Source organism: Triticum aestivum, chromosome 7B, assembly GCF_018294505.1.
Source record: "Triticum aestivum cultivar Chinese Spring chromosome 7B, IWGSC CS RefSeq v2.1, whole genome shotgun sequence".
NCBI classification, from domain to species: domain Eukaryota; kingdom Viridiplantae; phylum Streptophyta; class Magnoliopsida; order Poales; family Poaceae; genus Triticum; species Triticum aestivum.
In genome coordinates, this window is record NC_057813.1 from 707,807,858 (window position 1) to 707,814,004 (window position 6,147).

The window sequence follows — 6,147 nt, forward strand, 5'->3', positions numbered from 1 at the left end:
CTTGTTAGTGTCTGCCAGCTCACCCAATGCATTTTGTTTTCATTTTCCTGTTGGCTCCATTAGTATTTGCCTATCATCGCACTCAACTCATCACAGAAGGTCTTTGTTAGATAAAACACTGACATGGCAAATGTGGGCACTGCCTGGGCCACTCCCTTCACTAGGATTTCCTTGCCTTGTCTCGACAACGTCCGCTCATTCCAACCCTGCATGTGATTCCATATGACTTCCCGCAAATATGCAAAGGCTTGGCATTTCGATCGCCCAATATACACCGGGAGTCCTAGGTACTTCTTATACACCAGCCCATTTTGGTCGGCATACAACATCCCAGGCGACGGCACATTTGCCTCCTCCGGCCTCCGCTTTACCGCTCCAGAAAAAGCTGCGGCAGATTTTGACCATGGCTGACAGTGTTTTCGGTGGGAGGCCCATTGCAAGCATCGAGTGAACCGGAATTGCACTTAGGACGGCCTGAACGAGCAGGAGCCCTGCTACTTGGCGGCAAAGTTGCGGCCTTCCAGTGTGGCAAGCGGGCGGCGAGTTGGTCCACTAGATATCTGAGCTGTGCCGCCGATTGTTTCCTGATGGACAGTGGTAGCCCCAAGTACTTGCATGGGAACTCAGCCGTCGGACATCCAAGCGTGTCCCTTACCAATGGGATCTCCTCTTGAACGCACCGGATCGGGATGGCTGCGGTTTTGGCCAAGTTTACTAGCAGCCCCGATGCTTGTCCAAACAAGCCAAGGATGAGTCCAAACAAGCCAAGGATGAGTCCGCACTGCCTCTGTTCAGCCTTCTTCATGCCATTATCATCCTCATCATCGCCCCCTGCACCTGCACCTGCGCCTGGGGTTAGGGCCTTCTTCAGCACTGTGGTGTGGTCTGCTGCTGCTCGCCGTCAGACGAGTACCCTCGTCCACTGACCCCGCTTCCTCCATCTGCTTTCTGTTTCCATCATCAACCACAAAAGAATGGCAATTAGTTATAAGCACACTCAACTTCCCTATTCAACTTTCTGCCATATCTCTAGAATGAAATGCAGCAACACAACAGTTGAAAGATATGTCAAAAAAACTAAAATGTCATCTTCTTCGCCAGTTAGAACATCATCATCATTAATCTGATAATCTCTGCATCTTCACATTCTTCTTCTTCACTGTCGAAAACTGAATACTCATCCACAAAGCTGTATCTGTATAGAGATAATTAAAGTTGTGTCAGCCCAAGTACAGCATCACCATTTTACTTGGACTACATACTAGGCTACATATAAGTCGGCTTGACATATAATATGATGCATACAAGAAATCTGAATCTTGCTAAAACCACCACCACCAATTAGCCTAGCCTAGCCTAGCCTATCCTGCCTCTGTTCCAGTAATAATTACTGCATTAATTCCATTTGTTGCTGTGCCATGGCCATGAATCAATCAAAAGGGAACTATTCACATTCATTTTGCTACTAATACTAGCTGTATCCATCCATCCTGATTCCTGTCATCTTATCTGTAATTTGCTCTCCTCCATTTCAGAACAGCAAAGCACACACACAAGGTACAACAAACACCTCACTCCCCTCATCTACTTCAGAAACTAATACAACAACATAGGATTAGGATAGGATGCTATCATCTTACAACAACAACAACAACAACAACAGGTCCAAATCAAGATGGGATCTAGAAACACCTACTGGATGAAACTTCAACCTAACTCCACAAGCACACTACCTGTTTACACCTGTCTCCTTGCCTTGGCATCGCCGCCACGGTTCCTGCTGTTCATCACCAGAGGATAGGCGCACGGCATCTCGGCGTCGCCTTCGTTTCCCAGCTCCTGCAAGAGGTCCAGGCTGTGGTCAGCCTTCTTCATACCATCAGCATATACTCAGGGATTATTCATACTCATTGCTACTACTGCTGCATATATCCATCCATCCATACTCAGACGTACAGTACAGTACACACAAGTTAACCACGTAACAAACAAACAGAGCCCCCTCCCTTGATATACTTCAGAAACAAAAATCATCTTACAACAACAACGACAACAACAACAACAACAACAACAACAACGACACAGCTATCTAGCTAACTCTGTAACTCAGGTGAGGATGCTGAGATCCAGCACCTACTGGACAGGACACACTCCACAGGCACACTACTGATTTGCGACCTACCTGGCGACGGTGCTACAACAGCCCCTCCAGGTCAACAACACATAGTCTCCTCGCCTTGGCATCGCCGCCATGGTTGACACTGTTCACTGTCAGAGGGTCAAGCACGGCATCTCCGTGACGCCTCCTCGCCATCTCCAGCAACAGGTTCATGTTGTGGTCATCAGCCTCTTCTTCATTCCATCAGCATAATCAGCATCGTCTCCCGCGCCAGGGGTCAGGGGCTTATTCATCAGGGTGGTCCGCTGCTGCTCGTCATCGTACCAGTACCCTTCTCTCCCATGGCCAGGTCATTGCACTTCTCGTCAGACTTTGTCGACTCCTAGTCTACTGACCGCTTCCTCCATCTGCTTCACAATTTTTTTCATCAGAAACAGAATAATGGATACTTAGTTATAAGTAGTACACTGAACTGTACTATTCGACTTAATGTCATATCTCTAGAATGCAGCAACACAGCAGTTGAATGGTATGTCAGATAAAACTGCAACACAGATAATTCAGATATTCATCTACAGTATAGCATATGAGGTTGACTTCAATTTTTTTGCACAAATAGCGCTGAGGCACATGGAAAGACAGCTGCAAACTACTCCCTCTGTAAAAAATTATAAGAGTGCTTAGATCACTACTGTAGTTATCTAAACGCTCTTATATTTCTTTACGGATGGATACATCTCATTTCAAATTTTTATTATTGTAGCAGCAGCATTTGTAAGAATTTCCAAGAAGCAAGTCATATTATTTTCAGCATGTCAGAATTTTTGGCATGACATCACTGTGTAGGGAAAAGGAGGATATGATGAAGGATAATAGATGCTCTTTTTACACTACCTCTTGGATGTCCTTTTCTTCGTCAGTTAGATCCTCATTAGTCTCTGCATCAGCATCACCATCACACTCTTCTTCTTCTTCACTGAAGACACTGAATACTCATCCACAAGCTGTATGAAATGAAGCTGTGTCAGCCCAAGCACAGCATCATCATTTTACTTTAACTACACACTAGGCTACATATGAATGACGTATGTGAGAAATCTGAAGCTTTCATATCTATATATACACATGACTGTCATGACTTGTGAATTGCGACAAACATTAAGATGCATCTGTGAAATATCATAATCACAAGCACTGAATACTCGTCCACAGGCTGTATCTGTATGAGATAAAGCCGTGTAAGCCCAAGCACATCATTAGCATTTTACTTCAACTACATACTAGGCCGCAGATACATGTCGTATATGAGCAATGTAAAGTTTTTCATATCAAATATAAAGTTTTCATATCTATATATACACATAACTGTCGTGACTTTCAAGCCATGACAAACATTAACATGCATCTGTGAAATATAGTAGTCACAGAAAGGATTAGAAGAGACAAACCTCTTTGGAATTGTCATCTGACATCTTAGGTGAGCTGCAGCACGAGGATAAATACCCGCTCCCTGTATTGTGCCATCAGCCTTGGAGTCATCGACACTCCCAGCATGACTGGCGCATCCGGTATCACTTGGCCACGCACCAATCCCAAACGGGCCAAACTGAAGATTGACAGGCTCTGCCTTCCCTATTTGCTAAGGGCCATACATAGGATTTCCAACGGATTTCTCACTGCTGCCATCATTCATGTTTCCACTGCTGTCGCCGGCATTCATGGGCCATGCCTTAGCAACTGAACCATCAGTGTTAAGCAGAGCCATCAGATTTCTAGAGGACCCTTGCCTCTGAATCAACTGAAACATGCCCTTGGAACTCAACGAGTTTGCGGCGCACTGGCTCCTATACTCCTCATCCACCATAACTGCAGTGTTTGTATGCGAGTCATAAAACTGCTCCCTGGCCTCACGCCGGCGAAGGCAGATGAAAACCGTGGCGTGTATGGCCGCCATTTTCCAGTCTACATTGGTGTTGTTGATTTTTGGCACTTGATGCTTGTCGGCCCGGTTGCAGAGGTACTCCTGGATCGCTCTGATGTTCTGGATGTATTTAACGTATCTGTTCTTCGCCAGGTCAAGCGTCATGTACTTTGCGCGGACCGCAAACCGTTCCATGTGCTTCTCCTTGTTCATGATGTATACCATAAGTGGTATCACTGAGGGATGTTTCTTCATCAGCCCCATCTATTATTATTAGACAACAGAAATAAGAAATAATTTCACAAACAGCAGACTCTTGACAAAAGACAGTAATGTAAATATGTAATTACTAAGGAAACGTAAACAATACAAGCGGCATGGTTCTTTTTTGACCATACGTACCACAAAATTCAGGCTTAAATGAACCCCTTCTACAATCAAAGGTTCTTTCCACTCCTCCCAGGTCGTAATAAATCTGTCGAGGCTGCCAATGATCATCTCACTCTACGCTTTGTACCCTTCTATGGTCATCTGCTTTTTACTGGGAACTTCGGATGTACCGTTACACTTCTGATCTGAAGTACCGCCATATCTTTGCCTTCGTCAGTATCTGAATGAGAAATAACAGAGAGTTTCTTTGCCTTGTGTCTTGCCTTTGCTTGCGCAACCGGAACAGGGTCTAGATAATCCCCTGCGTGGTAGGTTGACGCGTAGAGCAGAGGGTTTTCTTTTTCTTCAACGAACCTCCTCATCATGTGCCGTATAGTCAGTAGAAACTATGGTGGTGATACCCAACCTGTACCCTGGGTAAAAAAAAGGCAGGAGTAAGGAACTACAGAAGTATCAATGTAATTCACTTCTAGCAAGCAATTCGGTTTTGGTATGCATATATAGAATATAACTGTATGCTAATGTGAGCCGAAGGGGTTCATCAACTTGTATCCACCAGTGAAGGGTTTCTCTAACTACAGGTAAGCACTTACCAACAAAGATGATAGAGCGGACTTGCTGCATCCACTTGTGCCACACAACAGTACTGTCACTGATTCTTTCCTCTCCTTTATCCTGATGTAAAGCACGGGGAGCGCACAAAAGGAAAGGTCATCGATGAAACAAATTCCTATATCAAAATACTTCACAGATGGCTATTATGGTAAGCAATACATTTGTTTTGTTTGCCATAGCACTTCCACTTTAAAACCATTTCAGATTCTTCAAGATCGGTTACAGAATGTAGTTGCATAGCTATGATTATATGAACTCTAGAACAGATAAGATTGGAGAAATGATGCTACACAATTACCTGCAGGCAAGAAGCAAGTCAGCCTCTGATTGGGCCCGACATACTTGTACAGGGTGAGTGCATCACACACGACATCCAGGAACTCCTCCCTGGAAACTGCAACAGTTGCCTGGGTCTTGTACAGCTCAACCGGTATGTTGATTATGTTGTCTGCGTCGAGGAGCTCGGCAGTTTTCATGCCATTCACCTGTGTGGATCCATCCAGCTTCGACGGGCCTATGAAGTCACTCCTGGCCACGTCGAACACTCTCTTGACTAATCTGGTGACAGGAACAAACAGGCGGTGGATGAGATGTCATCGTCTTCAATTCAGTTTTCGTCGTCTCGAAATACTAATTCATTGTTTTACAGATCCTGCTGACCAGATCTTGAATTAAGTGGATGGTTACCTACAGGAAGATGCAGGGTAGGCAGAGTATGGAATTTCATTCACTGAAAATGTCAAATTTCTCAGGGTAGGTAGAGTTCCAGTTTCATCCACTGAAAATGTCGAATTTCAGAGGGTCTTGTCCACCTGCAGATGCCTTGTTCTCTGGTGTGATGCCTACAGCATATATATGCCCGGCGTGCACAAAACATGTCATGATGCGGTCTAGTTTGATTCATCAAACACATCTCTATCTCTAGCTTGATCACATACCTTGTTCCAGATCACCTCATAACTTGATCAGATGATGTCACAACAGCAATCAAGCAAAACAAGAGAGGCATATGGTGTTTGTGTATGTATCTTGAAGCGAGAGGTGATTTTTCTCTTGCGCTGAAAAGTTTACATGCTTCTCTTGTGGAGGCAATGGGTAATAA

The 6,147-nt window shown here is 44.6% G+C and overlaps 1 pseudogene; it reads right to left on the reverse strand.

Annotated features, from left to right (window-relative positions):
* Nucleotides 1–2,055: 2,055 nt before the first annotated feature.
* LOC123158558 (P-loop NTPase domain-containing protein LPA1-like) lies at nucleotides 2,056–5,927 on the reverse strand (annotated as a pseudogene).
* Nucleotides 5,928–6,147: the final 220 nt, after the last annotated feature.